We start from the raw sequence: 25,326 nt of genomic DNA on the forward strand, positions 1-25,326 counted from the left end.
ATCTTGGATGATATAATTGAGTGTGAATTTAACACCTTCAAAGTAGTTCCATTCGTTGTCAAATGGTATAGGTTACGACTAAATCAAAATGATCCAAATAGAACGGTTATTCAACATGATAATGGATTTACAATAATCAATACAAGGTCGTTCGAGCCAGTTGGAGATGAACCCTACATTCTTCCAAGCCAATGTGAGCAAGTGTTTTACTTAGAGGTTCCACATAAATAGGGTTGGTCATTTGTTGTTAGACATGATCCAAGAGGAAGGTCGATAAAGTATAATGTTATGGAAGAAGAAGATATTGAAGATGATGAAGAAGCAGATGACGGTGATGACGATGATGGTGATGATGATGATGGTGATGGTGATGATGATGATGGTGGTGATGATGATGATGATGGCGATGGTGATGATGGCGATGATGATGGCAATGATGCCGATGATGGGTGATGATGGCAATGATGATGATGATGATGATGATTTAATCAATGACTACAAACACCGCCACCCCTTTTGTTGACTATCTTGCATTCCATATATAAGGTAAATTTGGTCATATTTGTGATGTTGCATATTGTTCATGTTGTCTTCTAAGTTATTTGTAGCATACACATATCATGTAATTTTTAGCTAACTTAAGATAAATGATTAACATACGTAGGAAATTTGATTACATATTTATTGTGTTCATTTCTAATGATTACAACATATGTTATTTATAGTTACCAATATTTATGTTGTGTCTGATTATGACCCTTTTTGCAAATCGTCAATTTACTACAGGTATATTGTCACCCCTTCTATTGATGATCTTGCATTCCATATATAAGGGAAATTTGTTCATGTTTACGATGTTGCCTATTGTTCATGTTGTCTTTTAAGTTATTTTTAGCAAATGTGTATCATGTAATTTTTAGCTAACTTAAGATAAATGATTAACATATGTAGGAAATTTGATTACATATTTATTGTGTTCATTTCTAATGATTACAACATATGTTATTTATAATTACCAATGTTTATAGTGTCTGATTGTCACCCTTTTTGCAAATAGTCAATTGACTATAGGTACATCATTACCCCTTCTGTTGATGATCTTGCATTCCATATATAAGGTAAATTTGTTCATGTTTACGTATATCATGTAATTTTTAGCTAACTTAAGATAAATGATTAACATGTGCAAGAAATTTGACCCATTTGGCGTGGATCATGCACAGTTACATGGATCAGCAGGTATAAGTCAATAAATAGACATTTTTTTTTTATATTCTTCTTGTTTATCATTGAGCACGTATGTTATAAATAGACATATTATACAATCATATAATGTATATATAGACAAAGAAGGTCCATATAGAAATATAATTGTATAATCACTTTCAACTTACTACATTTTATATTTGTCACTTTCACTTTCCATTTGATGGATTATAGGACCCACCAAATAGGTACTTGTCAGATCTATCTACATCGAATGAGGGAAATGAGGAAATGGTAGATGAAAGCTCTACATGTAGTACGACTAAAATAGGAAGATCAACTAGAGGTCAAAAGATTAGAAATTTTTTTGATAAATGCATGCAAATTTTCCTTGCTAATGGGGGCTCATGTTCTTATGATGATGAGACCAAAGGCGACATCAAGGTGCCCTTTCAATACACACACATTGAGAAATAATGGGTACCCAATGAGCTACCTCCAATTAACACATATTTTTGTGTTAATGAGAGGATATATCGCATTGCTCCATCCTTGTTACATGGTTTGGGCCTATTTTCCATGGATGGGATAAAGGTATGTTACAACAAAGTTGTTGAATTGTTCATGTATGATGGTCCATGTTACAATTACAATGATTGGATGTAGATTGTTCGATATAAAAAAAGTATGCTTAGGTATGCACTATTATTTAATTATATACAACAGAAAGAAAATGATCAAAGTAAAAGATTTGCTATGTACATTGATGGGAGACCAAAAGCAACAGGTAATATTGCAGGTTTTATAAATAGTACGCAACCTTCCTCAACTAGTAAGCAACCCAATTGCATATTTGAGGTGTGTGAGGGGAATGAAGTTTTTGTTTGTGCAATAAAATCAATAAGTGCAGGGGAAGAACTGCTAATAGATTACCATTTAAATCACATAGATACAAACAAAGTTACTATGATGAGGGTTGTAAGTATTATTTACCATTTTGTTAATAAGTTTTTTTTGCTTTTCTATTGCTTTCAGTTAGCTGAATTTTTTATGTTTAATCTTTGTGACAAGACGATATGGATCTGATAGATGATAGAGGCCACCAGGATGCTACTCCCACCCCTTCTTCAACAAGGGTAAACCTTTTTGAAATTATACAAATTAGATAGTTGAAAAATGTTATATTATTACGTTATTTTATTTATAATTTTTGAGTTTTTATGATAGTTTTACCGATATTCCTCTCACAATTTGATGTTTAGGATAAGGGTAAAGCACCAGCAATAAGTACCGAGCCACTAGCTACGCCTTCTGATGAGGATATTGCTGAAACTCCCAATGTAACAAAAATGTTGAAGAGAAAATTTTTAAAAATTAATTTAGAAATAATGAAAATTTTGGATGAGGAAAATATGGAATTTGAGGAGATGATGAAGAGGCTATCAGATTTGAGAGCGCAAGCTCGTCGTTATGAAGTAAGCAATAATGAATCTTTAGTTATAACAAAAGTTCAATAAAGATTTATATTTTATAATCTTTTATGTTGTGAAGTAAAATATGTAATATGTGCAAAAATACTTTATTGATGCAATTTTTTTAAACAGTTGTAAGAAACTTTAACTACTAAATTCTTGTTATATAGGATTTTTTGGCAACTGATCCATAACCTAAACGACAATGCAATGAGGCTGGTTGTAGCAGAGCTCCGACTGTCACTGGTAAAATAATCTTTTAGCTGACAAGTTAGAAGGAATTTTTTATTTTGAACATTCAAAACTTCTTAACTCTTACTTTTATTATTTCAGAATGCCTTTGCTAACAATGTATTGTTCAAGTCATCCAGTGTAGGAGACTCCTACGAGGTTGATGGACGCCCGTACGAGATTGTCGACTGCAATTTTGGAAACAAGGGGATGACCAACTGGTAAATTGTTGTTTTGCTATATTTGGTTTTGTGTTAATTATGAGTTGCTAAATTTTACTTTAATCTTGGTTGCATCACATAGTGTATTATTTTTTTGTGGTAGGAGATGCACCGTCTGGTACACCGCCAGATGTGGATCACAATGCATGTATCGGTGATAATTCACCGTCATTTCTTGGAGCTACCCATGTTTCTAGCATGGGAGCTACGCAAACATCATTTTTGATTGATGATAATGAATCAATGCCTTTGAAATGTCCCAAGATTCCAGGTACTTTAAATAATTATTTTTTATATTGTAATAAGGATTTTCTTGCAAGACATAAACATGATAGGAAGTGGTGAATGCAAGGACTTTTGATGTAGAGTGATGCCTCATGACCTTCTTTAGTATGTCGTATTGTGCAAGCTGTTTAATTATTCTAGAATTCCTTTTTATTAGGGGTTTGGTAGAATCATCTAAATTATCAATGACCTTTTGTCTATACTAGTAATTCTCTAGTTTAGTAATTCGGTACATTGTAATTTCATGCTTTCAGTAGAAGATACTAACCAATTTTTCTACAAAGAACCAAAAGTGAGAGTCTTCTTTCATATTCAATGTTCAGTTTTCAATGATTTCCAACATCATTGCTATTGCCTGTTAGAGTTTTAGAGTGTTCACTTTCAGCTTCACTGTCTATTTTAGCAATATTTGTTTTCCATAATATCCCAGGTATGATCAGTGACAACATCAATTAAGAATGACAAGAAATGAAGGTTATGGCAAGTTATATGTATTATGAACTATATTTTTTTCAAGGTATATTGATTAACATAGTCACAGTACATTTTTTAGTTTCAGAACATCAGCAACAGAACCCTAGTAGAGTTTGACTGGTTTTGGACATTTTAAAATTTTTTCCAAACTTTTTTTTTGGTCAATTTTGGTCAAGTTGACCCTCCAACCCTAAAATAGATCACTAAAAAGATGAAATGTATCTCATTTTATCTATTGTTTATTCACTATGAAAAGTAGTCTTTGCATGATTCATTTTAATGGTTCTTACTATTAATTATCCAATGACATTTTTTGCAGGAAACGATACATTTTATAGGAGGCTTTATGACCTAACGCTGCGAAGATTTGAGCCCACCATATGTAAAAGGTGGAACATCATAACTAAACTAATTTCATCACACTATTTTTTTTCATATCATTAATTGGTGCAACATTTTTCCTTTCATTTGGGTCTTTTCTTATACTAGTTATATCTAACAATTTTGTGTTTTTTCTTAAAAGGTGGAACTACCAAGATCAAAATTTAAAAGATGAGCTCATCAAAGATATAGAGCATGAGTTTGGTAGTAATATTTTTGATCATAAGAAATTGTTACAAAAAGTTTCCAGACATCTTAAGGTTGTGAGGGACACATATAGAAAGTCTCATCCTAAACCTGAAGTATGAGCGTCCTCCCTTTGTTTTAGTGAGGGACTAGAATGAGTTCATTTTGGATGCAAAGGAGAAAGGGGAATGTCCAAAAGAAAGTACACTAGTAAATCCGAAAAGGTATGCAATAGTATTAACTACTAGTACATTAATGAGAAAATTTAGGGTTCAACTTCAGTATCATCAATTTCAACTAGCTCAATTTAATCTATCTATTGATGAAAGGTATGTAATTCATATGCTCACACAATTGATTTCACCCTATTATGAATGCTCTCTAAAATTTGGGCATCTAATAAACTGTGGTGGTTGATTTCACATAGAATGTCCGTATACAACTGTATATATCTCAATTTGGGCATAAATCCTACATAAGATATAAATAGTGCACTTATAACTTCACATATAGCTATATTATGTCTTGAAAATATAGTAATTCTCAACTACATGTACCATAGTTGTATGTGTTAGCAGTATAGGTGATAAATGATATTCAGTTAGTGTAATGACAAGTACAATTTTTTTGAAAAACTTTGCAAGAATTTTACTAATGGTCACTCTCCTAAAAGTAATAAGCATCACGTTCAATGCTAGAAACACAAGTTAATGACAACTGAGCACTTTCTTGATAGTATGGTGTAGTTAAGTTATAGGATGCTAAACTGGTATTGCACCTGTAGGTGTCTAAGATTCATTTTGTTCGGCTACATTGGTACTTGATATCTACTAAGATGCATACTGTCTGATTGATGGTCTACCAATCATATAATTATGTGCAACAAAGATATATAATGGGTGAGAGTTAATATCAAATTCGTGAAGTTTCCACAGTCCTTATGATTTCAAGATTTTTTCCCTTTTGTATTAGACCATCTAGATTTTTTGTTGCCTACATTTTGGATCAAATTCTATGATTCATCATCAGGGCAGATGGCAAGAGAAGAACTAACATTGTTTGTAATCCATATGGTGGCAAAAAGGCTATAAAAAAAAACTGAATATGATTTTGGCATGAATGTTTTGGTTCACTTTTTGTGATCTATCAAATTCATTATCAAGACGAGAAATGATATGAAGATGGTAGTTGTTGATTTTCTATTTATATGCTTCTTTTGTTTTGTTTATGTTCTCATAAACCATACTGTAAAAAACCTTTGATGAATGTTCCTTAATTCAATCAAAATATGTTTTACTCCCCAACCTCTTAGCCCAATTATTTCCTAGACAAATGTACCACATACAAACATCTGCATGTGGCACTAGCATCTCACGAAAAATCTACAACTAGGTTGAATGCTGAAACATTCCACTTTCAAGTGTTTTGGCAGTGTAACACCTTTGTCAACCCTCCCAAGCATCACAGATGAATCCAGACCTACTATATTGATGGTAAAACCTCTATTTTTTTGCTATTCAATCATTGATTGAGACTCTCTGAAGCTCCTTCACAATTGCTCTAGTATTTATCTACATTATTGCTCCTCTCCCACATGCAGCAGCATATTAGAATTCTTATTGCCACATTGAGATTATTGTTGAAGTTTTGAGATCACCCTTTCTTTCTTGCAGCATTTCTATGAAGGCAACTCTATCCTTAGACACTTGGTCTTCCTCGTCTAAAGGATTAGTAATTTGCACATTTGAAGCTTTCTTAGGTGATAATACCTTGCCTTTTATTTGGTATCTCAATCCATCTTTGTTGTCCATGGAGGTGGGAACACCAAAGTAGTGATTTGACTAAGAGAAGATCCTATTCAATCATCACGACATTTCTCTTTGGTCTTTGGTGTGCAGATCTTGGAGGGATCTCTCACTGGGAAAACAACCACAATCCTCTTTGATTTTGGGTGATTTCTTTTCCCTCATTTCCTTTGTGCCATTTGCTTCCCTTTCAGCATTTAATAATCTATTATTGCACATTGACACTTTCTCTCCTCATAAACCATGTAGAATACATATGGATCTTGCAATAGTCCTTGTCCGCACCATGTTGCATTGAAATCCAGGGCAGAGAGTTTGATTGACTACCCAAAATGTCTCTGTGATCCATATATTCAGTTTATAAAGACCTTGCAAATTAATTCTTCTCTGTGCTCACAATACAAACAGAAACCTCCAAGACTTCCTAAATTAAACCACAATCTTATAATTAATTGAAATCCAACGATTGTGTTTCTGAGTGTATTGTAGGAGTTTGAGCTCTCAAAAGATACTTATCCTTTGTAGTGGTTCACTTCCCACAATCTAAAAGTCATGCAATTGCAAGGGATTGGATCAGTTTTTTTTATTTGTTTATTATAGATTGTTCTAAAAATTATCCCCTATATGTTATGAACTCCATGGATAAATAGCATGATTACACATGTCACTAGAAATGAATGTCATGAGAAAGGACATAAAAATTGAAAGAATTGAGACTAGCTCATCAATGTGGCTGATATCTTTAACTTGAAAACTACTAACATACCTAGATTTCCCTATAAATTTAATCTTGAATTGTCCACAATATACATTTCTTGTATTATATATCCCAACTCGTATAGTCAGTGAAAAACAATTATTTTTTCGTCTAATGTCTTCCACCATACTTTGATAGTCGTATGCTCTCTCTTATTGAAATATGTGCACTGCTCCCTGCAAGCTCAACATGATGACATGAGAATATATTTGAATTTGTTATTTTAAATTTCTAAATCTATCGTGAATAATGGGTAATTAAAGATCAATTTAATAGGCATATATGTGATGTTGTTTAGTTTTAGAAGCTATTTTATAATTAAAGGTATGATGCTATAATTTCTTCCCTTTTTCATATTTTTGGTGGAACGTGCTACTTTATGCTAAAACCTTAATACTGATATATAATAATCCACTAATTAGTACTGATCTTTATATCTATATCATCTAACATATTTCAAACTTTTCATAGGTTGCAAGACACATCAAAGGCAACAAAGGCGAGGCTAGAAAAGGTTGGGCAACACAGACTTGGCTCTGGGGGATATTCAAAAATCAAAGCACGTGTTGTAAGTAGTAGTAAATGAATTGCAAAGAAAAATTATTTATAAAATGCAAATAATTTTGTTAATTAATAAAAAAATGCAGGGTGCTAATTTTAATCTGGAGGCCACGGAAGAACACAAAAAAATTGCCTTCAAGCAAGGCTATGCAACAGTGGTTGAACGCTTATGGCAAGCTTCCATTGCCCCAACTGAATAGTCTCCTGCATCATGTGCACAGGTAAATATGCCAAAAAATATATTAGAAATTGAATACTTGAGCAACAATTTATTTGATAATAATGTGCATGACATTGCAATGCAGCCTGTTAATTGTGACGATCATACGCAACATCATGAAGCCCCTGATGTGCATCGTATTGTTGATGGAGGTGCTCATTTGTTATTTAAAACTAATTATGTAATTATTAATATAATTTAACATCTTTAATTGAACTTGGTGTAACCTTTTTGTGTTGAGGATATAGAATCATGTTGTGCTGAACGAGTGCCAGAGGATGTTCAGACTGATCAGCAAGTAGATCATGTCGCATATTCAAGTAAAGAAAATCTATGTTTTGTTCTTTTGAATTTTTTGATTTATAGTTCTTTTACTTAAATAAAAACTTGTAATTCACTAATATAAAATGGTGCAAATTGAACTCATGAAGTACTTGTTATTGCAGCAGACCCCCCTTTGGTGCAGCGGCCTCATGATGTTCCTAAATGGATGAGGAGGAGACATGCGTTAGAACTAGTAGAGGAGGGGGATGACGAGGACATTGATATTCCTCTTAGAAATTATATAAAAAAAAGAAATGGCAAGAAAGCAAAAAAGAAATGATTATTCATGAATGACTTACTCTTGAATATTGTTAATGAATATTATTCATTAATGTTGGGTGTTAATGAATATTGTGTTAATGAATTATTCATGAATGTTGTGTGTTTATGAATTTCATGTGTTAATGAACGTTATCATGTGATTATAATGATTGAATGTTATATTTCAAAAATGAATGAATGAATAAATATTATTAAATGTTAATGGGGAATTTAGAGTGATGTCAGGGGGGGGGGGGGGGGGAGGGGCCAAATGAGCTTCCACCTTCACGTGGTTGGCCCTATTTAGTAGAGAATATTTAACTATTCTCGAAACCAAGTGAAGCTCAAACTTTAAAGATAAGCTTATAGTTAATAGTGACAACCAATTAGCAAGTTGAAATGAAGTTCTTCGTTATTGGTACCTTTTTAGTTTTTAAAGCACGATGTCATGTTTTAATATTGTATAATTTTTTTCTTAAGTTAAAGTAGTATTTTACTATAACAACATAATTTATGACCATTTTAGTAACTATTCTAACATTGCTTTATGAAAAATCTTGTTTTGGAAAAGATGGCGATAAGTGGTGCTGTCTATTCCTTGGGAGATTGGATTGCATAGGTTTGTATCTCAAAATCATTTGCATGTGGTAGAAATGCATACTTACAACCATTTCATTCTACATTTAAAAACATTGATGATAATATTGCTTGTTTTAATTTATATTTTTGTCTATAGTCATTATAAATGTTGCAACCTTAGTTAGCTTTTATAGGCTATGAAGAACATAGTTGAATACTACAATAATTTTGTGGTTAAGCATTTTTGTTTTCCCTACTCATAGTCCAATTTATTTACACTTTGGAAGGGTACGATTAGTGCACAATCTAAAATTTTATGCTCAAATCATATATTTATTTCATAATCAATTTGTCATTGAGTTTTCTTGAACTGATTTGTAATAATATCTTTAATCTAGGGGCCTCTAATTTCAAATTCAATGGAAGAAAGAAGTTCAATACAAGAACACATCAGAAAGTCAAATCTATGAGTGTTGAAGATTTCTCCAATGTATTTAACTATATTACCTATTGTACTCTTTACATTTAACTATATATGTTGTTCTCTGATAACCACTCATCTCATTATATGGCAGGCTGAGAAAGAGAACAGAGAGAATAAATCATTTGGTTTGATATGCATAGATGATAATATTACAAGGATAAATATGTTGTTGTTGGAAATTAAGAGAAGATATTCATCTCTTTCTGCTTATTATACAGGTTGGTCTTTAAATATTCTTTTATATAGTTTGATGATATTTTTATAATGATCATGTAAATGTAAGAGACATTTGTTTGTTGGTGTGGTGAGCTCAGTGCTTATCCTATCAATTTGATTCTTGGCCTCTCAATGTTAAATCATTTGGAGAGCTTGGGTATAGCAAGACATTTCAAACATGAGATAAAATTATTTTACCTTATTGGAATTGTCATTCTAGATGGTTTTGTTTACGGAAGAATTATTATATTTATTTTGCATTACAACTATTTAAAAAATATTTTTATTTATCTATATTAGTCAGGACGTTGTCCTTTAAAAGCAATTAATTTCCATATACCATTGTAACATTTGAATTGAAAGAATTGTTGAATTTGTATTACAAATTCATTCTGAAATTTTAGATTCCTTGAGTTTGAATTAGTCACTTTCTAATAAGAGGCTTTTGAAAGTTAAATTTCTATGCATTGAAAAAGTTTACTAATAGCATAATTTTGGTTTGTAGGTGCACGGTTGATGGTAAACAAATCATGGAAGAATCCTTCTAGAGAATGGCGACTAGGTTATACATTTGTCTATAAACTTTTCACTAAAACTTTGATTGCTCGTTTGAAGGTGAGCCTATTATCATTAATGCCTTATTAATATCAATATTTTATTCAAGTTGTTTGCTTTGTAGATTGAACTAGTATTAATTCAGTTAAAACTTATCTGTAAGGAATATCCTCACAGAAAGAGTGTAAGAAGAAATGGGAAGAGAAAAATGTAGAAGCTACTTTAGATGCCTTCAAGAAGCTCACAACATTTGATCAGGTAGAGAATAAGTGGTTTAATACTTTATTGTGGCAAATTTGTCTTTAAAAAAGGAAGATATTTTTGTAGTAAGAGTTTCGGACTTTGTTTAGTTGATCAATTCACATAATCCCAATATGGGTATTCAATTTATTTTTCTTCTAGTTCCAGTTCATTGTTTCATGGAGTAACAAAAAACAACAAACATTAACTCTTTCCTCCATTGAGCACATCACAACTCCTATTCTCAAAGCCTAGTTTGGTTGAAAAGGTTGGTTACTTAAATGCATGCCATTAAAATAGGGGAAGCAGTAGCTCACTGTGACAATCAACATCCACTAATATAAGCATGTTCCAATCTCTCAGTGCACATAATGCATAATTTGCATTAAACCAAATGAATCGACCAAATTGATGATAGAATTACTACTTCTCAACTCAATATAACATACATTCCCTAAATGCATAGGTACATTTTCTAATTGCATGTTCCCTTTACACATCACTTTGTTAAGTGCATTAACCATATATTGCATTCATTACATTTTCATTGCATTCATTACCTTTTAAACATGATTTTTCATGTTTATAGCTTTTCTCAATTACTTAATATTTGTAGGATGCAATATTTTGAGTTGTGGCAACTATTCTCCATTTAGGTAATGTTGATTTTACTAAGGGCAATGATAGCGATTCTTCTAAGCCAAAAGATGAGATAACTATATTTCATCTTAAGATGGTAGCGGAGTTATTCACGTATGTTTCCTTTCTTTAATGGTGATTTGGATGTTTTACTAGTTCTAAATATGTTTCTATAGTGCCTATTCAACCTTGTTTGTGTATACTAATTTTTTTTAGTGTAAAGTATATAATCAACATCTTTTTGTAGCTCAAATGTTCAAACAGGTTGGGAAATACTCTATCCACATGCATATTCCATAGCAGACTACCTTTGCTTGTCTTCGGTAACCTTGGTTTCTTGGGCTTCTTGCTCTGGTCATGATCCTTCAAATTGTTTGGTTATAAAAATATCTTTTGCCAAGATAAGTATTGCAAATCTGAAGGTAGTTTGACAATAACTCATAGCTACCTCTTGTATTGGACATAACTAGCTATCTCATTTCTAACCTGTCAAAAATATGATATGGTTGTAAGAAGTCTATAAGGTATATTTGGAAAGCATACACTCTGATAATCATTACTTATTCCCTTGCTTGAGTCTTAAAAAGTGACAAAATACTATAAATTTTGAGTAGGTCAACTGTCAAACACATAATTAGTAAATGGGCAAAGGGCAACCATTTTAGTTCAGAAAATGCAAGCATGATACAAAATATCTAAGAAGATGGAAAAGAAGCAAGCAAAGTCAAAATTTTATCAACAAAGGATTTGTATAGATGGGATATTAAGGATTAGACTGGAGACACCAAGAGGTGTAAGAGGAAACACATACATGATTGATTGGTTCTCGGAGTAGTGTAGGCCTAGTTGAAGCTACAGAAAACATCAAATTACTATTTTGTATTGCTTAAGAAAATGTTTTATCTTAAAGTTCAAGATTTAATTATTCAATACACATAATCCACTAAAATTTACCTGTTACAATGGTCCCCTACAGAATGTTGTGGTAAAGAAAACCTATTATCATATATGCCACAAAAATTTTACCTGTTACAATGGTCCCTACACAATGCTGTGGTAAAGAAAACCTATTATCATATATGCCACTAAAATTTTACCTGTTACAATGGTCCCTACACAATGTCATGGTAAAGAAAACCTATTATCATATATGGCACTAAACTTTTACCTATTACAATGGTCCTGACACAATGCTGAGTCCTCTCTTCCATAAACCCCCTTGAAAATCTATGCCCTCATGCGAGTGAAATGCTCGAAGTGAAGGAGTTGAAGTGCACTTGGATTGATGTAGGCAGAACCATATCAAATATCTGGACATACCATTAACTCATACTTCTCGCGAATACTCTAGAACCCTCGACACCAAATGAAATGTGATATATTTTTGCCCTTTTTGTTTTTTTTTGTTTTATGTTGTAGTGTGCGATTATGAAGCTCTTATTTGCCTCATATTTTATTTGCAATCTTGAATTTAATTGGAATTGAGCAGTTGTCATATCTTGTGTAAGAATATCTAAGGTATTAAGTGTAGCTGAATCAAGACAAGATGCTTTTATTGGAAATCTTTATATCTTAATTAGATTTACTGACCAGCTTGGTGGTTTTGTGGCCAGAAGAAAAGTATCAAAACGATTAAAAATCAAAATGTGTACTCATTTTTGAAAACAAGAGGATATCCTTGGTTACTTGACATGTTGCTATCTCTTATACTTATGATCTATTGATTTTTCACATTGACATTTGCATGCTACCTTTTCCTTTTGTTTATATAACTTTCTTTAAAATATTCATTTTCAAGAGGTGTTATTGTATTGTGTCAAAGTATTTAATGATTTATCAAGATTTGATTGTACAGTTTTGAGTCAACTTAATTGATTCATTTTTTATGAGTCATAAGAACCTATCTTTCTGAATCTTGAATGGTCCACTTAGCATTCATTGCATCTAGGCGATGCTCATAGAGTTGAAGGCTGAAGCACTAGTTCTTTTGAGAGGTCACCCATTCTAGTACTATAGGCTATAGCACACTTAACTATGGAGCTTTCCGCATAGTCAATCCACTTAACTTGTTACCACTGGGCCCCTTCACAAAACTTTTAGCAAGAATTGTGCTTTCTGAACCATTGTATATAATAGATCCCAAGGTTTTTTTTTTCCTTCTAAATAGTCCGATTCTTGTTGTTACTGATCATGGATATGCAGATAGGTGAAGGTGAGAAACTGGTGAGGGCATTATTTGGAGTTGCTTGCTATCGACAACCTGTAGTAATATTTGTTGATGAAATAGATTCTCTTCTCTCTCTGAAGTAAATATGCCCTATATTTTCAAATTCATATGTTAGTCTACATAAAAACCATTGCATTGTAATCTAAGAGAAATACTTAATTCTTATCCATAATCATGGGTGATAGTGCAAGTCAAAAGGAGAGCATGAGTCGAGCATAAGATTAAAGACACAGTTCCTTATAGAGATGGAAGGATTTGATGGTGGAAATGAGCAACTTCTACTAATTGGTAGTCCTTATAAACCAAATATATATTTTAACAAACAATAATAGGAAATAATTTCTTATGCTTTTTATTGTTCCAATTAATATACTAATTTCTTAAGCAATCAAGGTTTAGAACTAGCTCCAAGGTAGTTCATCATATTAGAACATGGCAAATGGTGCCTTGTACTACCTTTTTATGTTTATCGCTTACCTATCTACAACTCCACAATTGATATTGATAGTCTCTTGCCCTCACCATGCAACTGAACTACTTTACTTTTATTGATGCAGCTGAACTATGAGTGCCTTTTGTGTTCTTGACAAATCGTAAGCTTTCAACTTTTGTGAAGCTATTACAGATGCAAATGAACAACTGGTGAGGTGTCAATTTTAAGGCAATTTTTTGTTTCTATAATGTACAGTTCAATTGCTAGAAATATTTCATCTAGATTGTTAGTTTATAGATTGTTAACTTTTCATGTCATTTTCTACTTTGGTTGGGTAGTTCTCCTTGCATTTGTAAATCTTGCTACAGTCTTTAGCTTAATGACAGTGTGGTATTACATCCAGGGCGATAATATAGTTGACTTAAAACTTTGCATTAAAGAAAACATCAAGGGACACTATTTGAATTGTGGATATTTGTAAATTATGTTAGTTTTAGACATAGTTATAGTTATAGTTATATATGCGCTCTTATGATGATGTGATTGGGATTGCAAGTTTTTTGTCACATTTATCTGTTTGAAAAATATATGAAATTATTGGCTTTCATTCCTGATAAATAATTCTTTCCTAATTTTATTCTTCCCTGTAGGAACCAAAATTTAGACGAGCTATGCCAATTATTGCAAAGGTTTTGCTCTCATAGGAGCCTTTTAAACTGGACAAAATTTGAGTTGTAAAGCATAATTGTTCAGTGGAGACTCAGGATATCATGCACATTTCTTCCTCCTTCCCATTGTTTTGTATGAAATAAATCATGTGATGAATGAAACAATGGTGTGAAGGTAGAAATGTGCACGATACCCTGACTCTCATGCACTGAGCAATTATGCTTTAGAATCAAATTTTGTGCAGTTTAGAAGGCTCCTACGAGAGCAAAGCTTTTACAATAATTGGGATAACTTGTTGAAATTTCTACATATCTTGGTCTCAATTTTGACGCAAATGTCTTCACTTTGACGTTAATTGTATGGCACCGGCATAGAAAAGTAAGGAGTTTTGATCGCAATTTCAACGCAAAACTAGTCACCTTTGACGTTGATTGTATGGCACATGCATAGAAAAGTAAGGGGTTTTGGTCACAATTTCGATGCCAAATTCTGGGTTTACGTCAAAATTTTGACTAGCGACGCCCGCAAATGAGAAAAGAACAGTTCAAGTTTCACGTCAGTAAGTCCACCTTTATGAAGTCAAAATTTCAACGCAAAATGTATGTGTCAAAAAATCAACCAAAAAAGACCAACAAAAAGCTTAGTTTCCTTATTGACCTACTCTGGTCAAAATTTCAACCTTTTTGCATCAAAATTTAGGCCTAAATTTACTAGTGACAACCATTTTGTAAATCCTCTAACAAGGTGACAGTTCAGTTGAATTATTCTACAGACCTCTAGTAAGGCCACTCCTAACAGGGTGATTAAATCCTCTAACAAGGTTACACCTAACATTGTGTATTTTAACCTTTAACAGGGTTGGCTTCTAACAGGGCTCACTTCAAAAGAGTGAAAATTGGTAGCTAGTTACTTGGTGGTTTTTCTCATATTAGGTTTCCACGTTAAATCTGGTGTCTCTTGTGTTCAGGTTATTTAATTTTGCATGCATGCTAATAATTATGAATGCTTAAAGATTAGTAACAAGTTAATTTACCAAGTTACAACATTTTGTGAAGTGTTTACTTAGTATCAGCAATAGCTAGTTATCTAAGACATCTAAGGGATCAGGATTTGTTTTTGTGGTAACTAATTCACCAACCCCCCCCCCCCCCCCCCCTCTTAGTTACTTCATCTATAATTCCAACATTGTATCTAGTTGAGCCACATAACTTCTTCTTTTCTTGGGCTCTTCAGCAGCTTGTACAATGGCTTTCTTCTTTTCCTTTGATGCCTCTTTAGCCTTTTGGTAGATGCCCTTGTTGCTATTGGCTTAGCTAAAGCTGGCTTGGTTTGAGCTTGTTTGGTGACCTTCTTAGGCTTGGGCTGAGTTGTAGGTTGAGTTTTAGCCTTTCTCTTCTTCTGCTCGGCAAATGTAGGTGCTTCCTCGACTTCTTCTCCCTCGACACCTTCTTCTTTTTCTTCTCCTAGGCCTTGGGCCAGCTCATCTAGCCCTTGCCCTTGCTCTCCTTCTTCCTCATTTTTCCTTCAACTTCTTCTACTTCTTCTCCTCCTGCTTCACCTTCAATGTTTTCCCTAAATATCTTCCTTATTTTCCTTACCATTTTATCCTTCTTCTTGATGACAGAGGTTGTTTTCAATTTAGTCTCAAATTTGGACTTTACAACATCATATGTCCCAAAGTGAGGAGCCTTCTTATCAATTTCTTCTGCTAGCAATGTTGTGATTGTTGCTGAGGCTTCATCTACATCCAGTTCATATCCTAATGGCCTTAGCCATATTACCCTTAGTATTGCTACTTGAATGTAGGTGAAATCAATATCAACCAAGAAACATATGTCATTGACATGTTTCTCTGCCAATGAAACTGGTATTCTCATTCTTTGCTTTATAGACTTCTTAAAGTCTTCAAAGTAGCTAGTCATCCGAGCCTCAAAATTGTCTCCCATCTGATCAATAAACTGACTAATTTGTGTGATTGCTAACTTGTTGGAATTCCAGTTCACCTTCCCAATTGAAGGGAATTCTTCCATCACATTAAAGAATATGCATATGAGAATTGAGCCAAATTTACATTGAGCACCTTTTGATCTCCTTATAGCTCTTAGGTTCTCGTTAATTTGTTGCAACATGAGTTCTGCTAGATCATAGGTATGATCTTTCTTTACCAACTTATAAGCCACATCAACAACTATGCAAGGTACACTATTCAACCTATTGGATTGGTAGAATTTATGTGAAATTATCCTCACAACAAAGTCAAGTAGGGGTTCAGTCACTGTATCAATAGTCATTCCCCTATTGTTCCATTTTGCACTTGTATTCTTCTCAATTACCTCCTTTCTGTTGCTTCTTAAAGTCTTTGGCCGATCTAGGGTTGGGAGACCAGTAACCCTATGAACTATCCTCTTAGTAATCTTGATAGGTCCTATGTCTAGCCATAAATATCCATCATGAATTCGACTCAAGACAATGCAAATCCATTATGTCTTATACATCGTAGGGAAAACTAGGGTTTTGGTCAGACCCTTCTCAACAATTTGGAACTCATCCTTCAATTTTATGTTGTCACACAACTTATCATGGGCATTGAAGATTTCTAGGTCACCTATGGCACCAATTTTGTAGTTGTAGCACTTTCTTACATCTTGTACCATGACTAATTTAGGAGGAATGACAGATAATACACCAGTTCAGTCATTTTTATAGGCAACTTCAGGGATTAGTATGAATTCAGGTTGTTTGACTTCATTATTGACTAGTTGGATCTCATGATCTTCCTTTACCTTAGGGTTTCTTGAACTAGAGGCCATTTTACCGAACTAGGGTTTTAAACGTATTGAAAAGCTTAACCTTGCGTAGCTCGGTACTTGATAAATACCTTTGAAATGATGAGTTCGTGCTAAATTACTGTTGAGATCTGTGCAAATGGTTGTTAGGTTGTTGGTTGATTGCTTCTTCACTCTTCTTGTCTTTGCTCAGTGTCTGAATGACATGAAAATGAAATAAATTTGACCTTATACTTGTTAGAGACCTAACATTAAATGCTTTGTGCATACAAATGTAAACTTGGCACTTGAAGGATTCAATGTGACTTGGCTTCCATTGTATTTCATTTGCTCAACCTCCACTAGACTTCTACTTCACTCGACTTCAACTATCAGCTCGGTAGCTATTAAAAAATTTGCATCCAATGGAGCTTTACTCAACATCTAAGGGTAGCTCGACAACTTCTTCAAAAATTTTCTTGGCATCTTTTCTTATGTAGATTTCTTCCTTGCAGTACTTCTTAATTCTTTGGAACTGATGTATGATTTAACTTTGTATATCAATCCCATACATCTATTTTGCTTAGTTGGATGAAGTGTGATCACTTGACCTCTTGGGTGAAGCGATCTCTCCATTAGTTGTGTTGCACTCACCTTTCTTTTTCCAAGTCTTGTTCATTTGCCCTCTTATTTGTTCAACATCAACCTTTTATTTTCCTTTGTTGACTTCTGTCTTGGGTGCTTTTGACTTTGTTGGGCAATTCCTATTGATATGACCAATTTTCAAGCAACTGAAACATGTGGTTTGGCTTAGCCATCTGCTGTAACTTCCTCTAAAATGTGTCCTTATGCAATTTTCAGGAATGTGTCCATACTCTTGACAATAGTGACAACTATACCTAGTATTGTAATCCCAGTTGTAGTGATGTGCATGATTGGTTCTTCTTGCAAGCTAATTAGGTGTCCACATAGGCTTTGATATACATTCAAATGCTCTATGTCTATACTTTTTGCAGTTGTAACAATGGCCTTCAAATCTTGGTGTTCTCATAATCTTTGTTCTACATTCATGTGCTTGATGTCTTTGCTTTTTTCACTTGCGACACAAGCTAGCATTTGTAGGCTTATCATGCTGATGACTGTTCTTGCTCCTGCACACATTAGAGGTATGCCCCTTTTTACCCCATAAATGACAAGTAGGTTTAGTGTTCTTACTTTTGTTACTCCTTTCTTCTACAGTTTGGATGATTCTCCTTGTTTAGTGTTGGTGTAACCAAGTCCTGAAGTGTCATTACTAGCCCTTGGTGATTTCAGCAATTGTTCAAAGTACTTGATAACCTCATTGGGTTTGTTGTAGCTTTCTGCTATCTCCTTTTCTCTCTTCAATTCATTTTGCAATTGTTCATTATGCATCTTCAGGGTGGAGATCTCAATGTCCTTCATGTTAGCCAGAGGTGTCTAGTTGCATGTTTGAGATCTTTTCAAACTCAATTGTCTTCTCCTCCAGTCTATTGGTGAGATTTCTCTTGTCATATTCTATCATGGCCTTGTCTTCAATAGCTCTTTTCTTTTGTTCAGTCACTTCACAAAGCATTATGGCTTGTGATTCTTGTTCAAGCTTGAGTAATCCGATTTCTTTAGCTTGTGCTCTATTTTTCTCCATCAGTTATGCTATTGCTGCATCAAATTCCTTGGAATCTCCATTGGAAAATACTTTTGTAGTATCAATCTCCTTGTAGTGTATGTCATTTTCAACCATGGCTATCTCTTTCCCTCTTTTTAAGAATTTTCTCAATTCTTCTCTAGTTTCTTCCACTTTGTGTAGAGCTAGGTGCACATCAATCACCTGATTGTCTATGATCTTCCCAAGTTTGAAGACTTCCATCCTTAGACCTTTTCTCTAAGATGTTAGGCTTCTCCTTGTGAGAACCTACACTCTAATACTAATTGTTGAAATGTTCAAAATGGGAAGAGTACTTTTGAGGGCCGGGGGCGGGGGGGGGGGGGTGTGAATCAAAAGTATCACACTTTTAACCTTTTTTAATCCTTTAAACATATGACTAAAAAATAAATTGCATGCATGTAAACATATAAATGAACATGAAGTAAATCACATACAATAACACATAACACCAGATTTGATAACCTATAAACCCTCTAGGAATAAGAAGGTAAAATTGGGGTGGGGATGATACCCACAAAAATTACTGTAGTAATAATTATTTGACCACTTCTGATGGTCTGCCCTGTTACAGGCTTTTACACTGTATCAATAGTGACCTGGTTAGAGGATTTACAAACACTTTACATGAAGTGTCACCCTGTTAAAGGATTTATGATAGGCTGTCAAACCCACCTAATACATAGGTTTTTCAATCACCTTCTCCAAAGGTTCTCCTACCTAGTTGTTAAGCTAATCTATCAATATAGGGTTTCTATCTTCTAATACAATGACAAGAAAGTATTAAGAATCTTTGGCTCGATTGCATATAATCCTTAATTGTTGATTTCAGGTACCTGCTTTGCTCCTTCTGACCTTGATCCTCTAAGATCTGATATCTGATCGTGTCTCTTGTCCCTTGTACTATTTTGATCAACTAGATATGAAATTGTTGCTTTGTTCCTCTAAGTCTTTCCTTCTTTACATGAAAATTTCACTATAATCTCCCCATACACTATTCTCATCCACATACTTAATGGAGTTTTTGACCTCCTTTTAAAACTTGTGAAGACTTAGGGTTAGGTATGGATCTACGATCCAAATTGAATCTCAAATTCCCACTCATACCTTGCATTTTTCTCATTGGTTGCATGCATTTTCCATTTTTCTAATTGGCTGCATGTAGATCGCATAGGGAATGTAAATGATTCATCCTTATCCTTTTTCCTTTTTGAAATCTCTTTATGTCGTCTCCAAAAATAGTTTACATTTGAGTTTATGAGGGCATAAACTCATATGCTGATTCTGTGTTACTCGGTACATACTGGACTACTGGTGCTCGGAACATATACTATCCTGGATTGCTCGACACCTATTACACTCTGTCTTGCTTGGGACATATATGATTTTGGCTCACTTGGCATATGAAGCATTCTGATTTGCTCGATATCAACTATGACTCAACACCTATATGTCACTCGACACTTATATACTGCTCAACACTTGAAGTCACTCGGCACCTATTGAAATACTAGCTCAGCACACACTGTGGCTTGGCATACATAGTGTACTCGGCTTCAATACAAAAAGTGATTAAGTGTGTTGACACTCAAATGTCAAAACTATTAAGGACCAACAGTTACTTGGTGGTTTTTCCCAAATTGGATTTCCACATTAAATCATGGTGTCAAGAGTGTTGTTTTCATGTGTGGATGTTATTATTTTGCATGGTATATTTTACAATAGTTTATTTAGTGGTAGTCGACACATATAGAGATAATGAGTTAAGAAAATGCCTGAAATGTTAAATTGCTAATGATATGCTATAGAGATCGAGTGGGTATCTGAGTTTGTCAGGGTATACTTTAAGAAACCCCTCCTTTAGAAAAGGTGTAAAAAATTGGCGAAAGGTGTAAAACACCTGACAAAAAAATTTATTTTTTGTGGCAGAAAAAATAGTTTACAAAGAAAAAATAATAATCTCCATTGGCGAATCATTCATAGTCTCTCAAACAATGTGTAAAATCTGGGCGAATTGTGTTATTTTAAAACCACAAAAAAATTATACATTGGCGAACAAAAAATAATAATCACATTAAAATTTTAAGTTTTTGGGCGAATCAATTCATTGTATTCAAGGTTAAAAAAAACATATGCGAAGTCGATGGCATCAGAGGTTCGCAAAGGGTTTCATCAGTTTGAACTTTTATGTTACGAAGTCGCGAAAAGGAAATCGCATCATCGAAAGTTTTATTCAGGCAGTTAGTCTGTTGGTTGTGAGACCGCGAAATGTTAATTCAAGCAGTTTTTGCATGTTCACAGCGGTTAAAGGGCAAGGACTTCCGTCAGTCGCGAAAAGGGAGATCGCAAGGTCAGAGGTTTTATGCAGGCAGTTAGTCTGTTGGTTGCGAGACCGTGAAATGTTAATTCAGGTAGTTTTCTCATGTTCGCAGCAGTGAAAGGGGAAAGATATGTCATCCTACGAAGTCGCGAAAGGTTAAGATGAAGCAGTGTTCGCCACTTCGCACCGGTTAGAAGGAAATGGGTTTTCACAACTGCGACAACGCGATGTGAAACGTGTTAAGTTCTGAAGCTGTGATAGAAGGGGAATCTCATTAGAAGAGGATATAAGGCTAATCGTAAGGTCACAAGGATAAAGCGAATATTTGATTTAACTGTTGCGATAGCCCGAGAAAAGAAAAAGAAGGGTTTCACAGTTTCGCGAAAAGATTTCAAGGTTAAGTTGAACCGATTGCGACAGAGCGTAGAACGAAGGGTTTCACAACTCATAAGATTGTACAATTGTCAATGATAATGTATTTTTGAAGCTTGAAATTTTGAAGGTACAAAAGATCAGGTTTTCAAATCTATTATTTGATTCCGGACAGTTGATGAGTTGAGCGATAATAAAGGCAGTAGTTACTACTAGTAGTGATCGATAATAGATATCCATGCACGTGCAAGCTTTCAAACTTTAAAGCCATTAAAATTTAACAATTTAACGCCGTGGCCCGTTAGGAAGTTGCAGAAAACTAGAATTCTCAGGTATCTACAGCTAAGAGAGCAAAAAGATTCAAGAATTTGCAGTAAGATCAGAATGGCACAAGCAGAATCATCAGTAAAGAAGGGCATTGGAGAGGGAAGCAAGGTTTCATTGTCTGCCCAATTTGCAGAAGAATGGTTGAAGATTCTCCCTAAATCTTCCAATGCTCAAAGTGCTAATGTCCACGCGTTTAGAGACGCTTACAGCTTCTGTAGAGATGCTCAAGTACCGTACACCAATGGAACTGAATTGTTCTTGTACTTTTACAAGAATAGGGTGCAGAAGGTTCTCGTCTCAAATCCATGGACGAGGAACCTGGGAAAGTTGATAATGCTGGAGGTATACGTGGATGTTGACCTTATCAAGGCACTGGTAAATGCATATAATCCAACCACTCGGTCCTTTCATAGAAAGGATATGAGAGTTCTCTGTACGTTAAGTAAGGATGCTTTTGTTGAAGCATTTGATTTGCAGGGTCCCATGTCAGTTCCTATTAACCTAGAAAAATTGGCAGCAACATTTGAGAAACAGAGAGATTTCTATACAACACATGCAATGTTGTGACATATCCCGAGGGAAAATCAAAACAAGATGAAAGGAGAATTCCCGAAAATGGTTACTGATTTTATACCCTTGTCATATTTCTGTGCATACTTTCAGAAAATAGTTTTCAGATTGAACAAACTATTGGGAGTAGATGGATCCATGGATGCCTCCCCAGCATTGTATGTGATAGCTCTAGACATTTAGGACCCACATACTAATGTGGGGTATGATTTTGGAACATTCATTGCTGATAGTATTCATCAGCAGATGGTGACAGCTCAGCAAGGTGATCTTGACAATTTCAAATTTCTACATTACTCGGAGTCTCGGTGCTTATGCATCTCATCCTCTTCTACAACGTGGGCCATGTGGATTCCAGTTTCATTGAAGGTTTGGACAATTTCGGAGAGGCATTGCCTGTTCAAAGATGGACAAGATTATGGCAGAGGTTCTACTCTTTTTCTAATTCCCTCTCTTTTTATAATGATTTTGTTGCAACTATTCATAGGATGTTAGGTTCAAAATTGGAAAGATTACCTAGGTTAATCAGGAAGATTGTAAGACCAACTTTGTGTTTTGATGATGAGGGACCAATTGATCATGATTGGGGCAGTGCCTTTTTGTTAGCAAACTGTACAGTGATTAGAATTTTTGGTTGTTCCCAACCCCCTCATTTCTTGCCAAGATATGTACTAGAGAGGGTGGGTGTAGTGGAAATTTTCTGTCAGTTGTTATCCATGAATAGAGAATATCTAGGGCCAACCATTAAAAAGGGGTCTTTTGTGTGTAGAAATTTCAAAGTAGGGGATTTTGAAATTGGTAAAGAGGCCATTGAGGAAGTTGATGCCTTCCTAAGAGAGTTAAATTTCCCCACTGCCCCCACTAGGGTTTATGACCCATATAACATTGTTACAAGTGCTCTTAAACAAATGAGGGGTTATAATGTCGTCATTGGAAGGAAAATTTGGGAAGAGGATGTCATTAGGGATGTATTGTATGAAGATGTCTGTGCTGATAGGATGCGGAAGTGGAGAGAAATCCTCTCAGTAGAGGAAGAAATGAAGAAAGTAGATCCTAATTTCAAGGGCTTCTATTCTGATTTACCCTATTTTAAACAAATTGATAAGTGTATTGAGGAGTTTGATAACATTATGGCTCAAGTTCCTCTAAATGCTAGAGATAGGGTAAACCCTTCTTCTCCAGAGGCAGATGTTGTATTGGAAATTAGTGACGAAGAAGATCAGACTGGCCCTTCAGACTGGGATAAAGGGGGCAAGAAGAAACAAAAATTGATTGAGGTTCCGAAAAAGGCTAGAGAGAAAGCCTTACAAGTGCTTCCAAAAGGAACTAGGTATTTTGATGATGCCAAAAAAAAGTTCTTAATTGATCAAGCTACTGAAGAGGAGATGAGACCCAGTAGTTTAGAACTGCAGTCCATGATGCTGGATGACAGAATTATACAGGCTCAAGAATTCATGAAGGATGATGATTTTATCAAGAGTGAAGAATTCAAAAGTTTTCTGTATAAACTCGAACAGAATGAACTTTCTTTGCATGTCAAACCTGGAGACACAGATGAAAAAGTGACTGAAATGGTGAAGAAGCTCCAAGCCTATGATCCTAACAGTGAAAGCCTCACTGTAGAGGAGGCTAGGGAATTGGTACAAAGGAGTGGTATGATAGTTTTCCCAGGATGGGATATTAGTTCATCATTTCTGCTTGATCAAATGAGGAGACAAGAAAAATCAATCTCTTATGAGGAGATTAATCCATTTGGTGAATTGCAGGGGGTAGGATTTAATATAGATACTAAGACAATGGCTATTTGGAGTGTAGCTCCAGAATCACAGAAGCCTACCCTGATGGAAATTAAAGAGGCACCGGCAGGTAATGCAATTTTCTGGAATGCACATTCAACTTCTTCAGATCAAATTTATAACCTCCAAAACACTGCTGCTATGCTAGGCAAGAACAAGATTGATATTCTTCAAGAACAACTGGTGCAGACATATGAAAAGTACCTTGATGCCAGGAAGAAGTATCAAGAGGAAATGAGAAAAACATATGTTCTGCAACACGCTTTGGAGGAATCAAAAAAGGAGAATGAAGATTTGAAAAGAGAAGAAAGGTCACTAAGAGTAAGGGAGGTACAAGACCAGAATATTCAAACTGACCAGATAGCAGAAGAACCACATCCAGTAACACATATGGATGTGGATGAGTTTGAGATTAGCAATGATGCAAAGATCAGGACAATGAAACAGTTTTTGATTCATAGAATCACTGCTTTAAAGAGAGCCTCTGTAAATGTACATAGTATGTACATTACTCTGCAGAGTAATGAATACCAATGCTCTGAGGCTTTATCACTATTATCTCCATTGTATGCCCAGTGGGGGCCATACATTCAATTCTTTGATAGGTTAGTTCCTTTACTCACACAGAAAAAGGAACTACCTAAGGAGATCATTGTTCCTATAAGGAAAATGATACATCAAGTTAAAAAATTGAATTCATTCTTCATTGGTAAGATCGAAGCAGTAAGGGGAAAATTGAAAAGCATAGCATTGGGTACCCCAGATTTCATTCCAACAATTTTGAACAATGAAGGGTATGTCAAATCTTGGCAAGAGTGGTTTGAATCTTTTGATCTAATATTAGACCATCCAAGATTTATAGCATTTTCAAGAGGTGAATCAAGTGATCAAGTTGTATATGATATGATTGATATGACATACAAAATTGAAGCAGATATGAACAAAATTAGTGGAGAGGGTAAAGCCATCACAGATGCAAAATGGACTAAAAACATCAGTGAATTAGAGGCAGTTAGAAATATAGCATGGCCTGTTGTGGATACAGATATTGCCATCTGGGAGGTTATAG

The sequence above is a fragment of the Cupressus sempervirens genome, chromosome 3 (genome assembly GCF_028749045.1).
Source record: "Cupressus sempervirens isolate cs-2001-9-10 chromosome 3, ASM2874904v1, whole genome shotgun sequence".
Taxonomy (NCBI): Eukaryota; Viridiplantae; Streptophyta; class Pinopsida; order Cupressales; family Cupressaceae; genus Cupressus; species Cupressus sempervirens.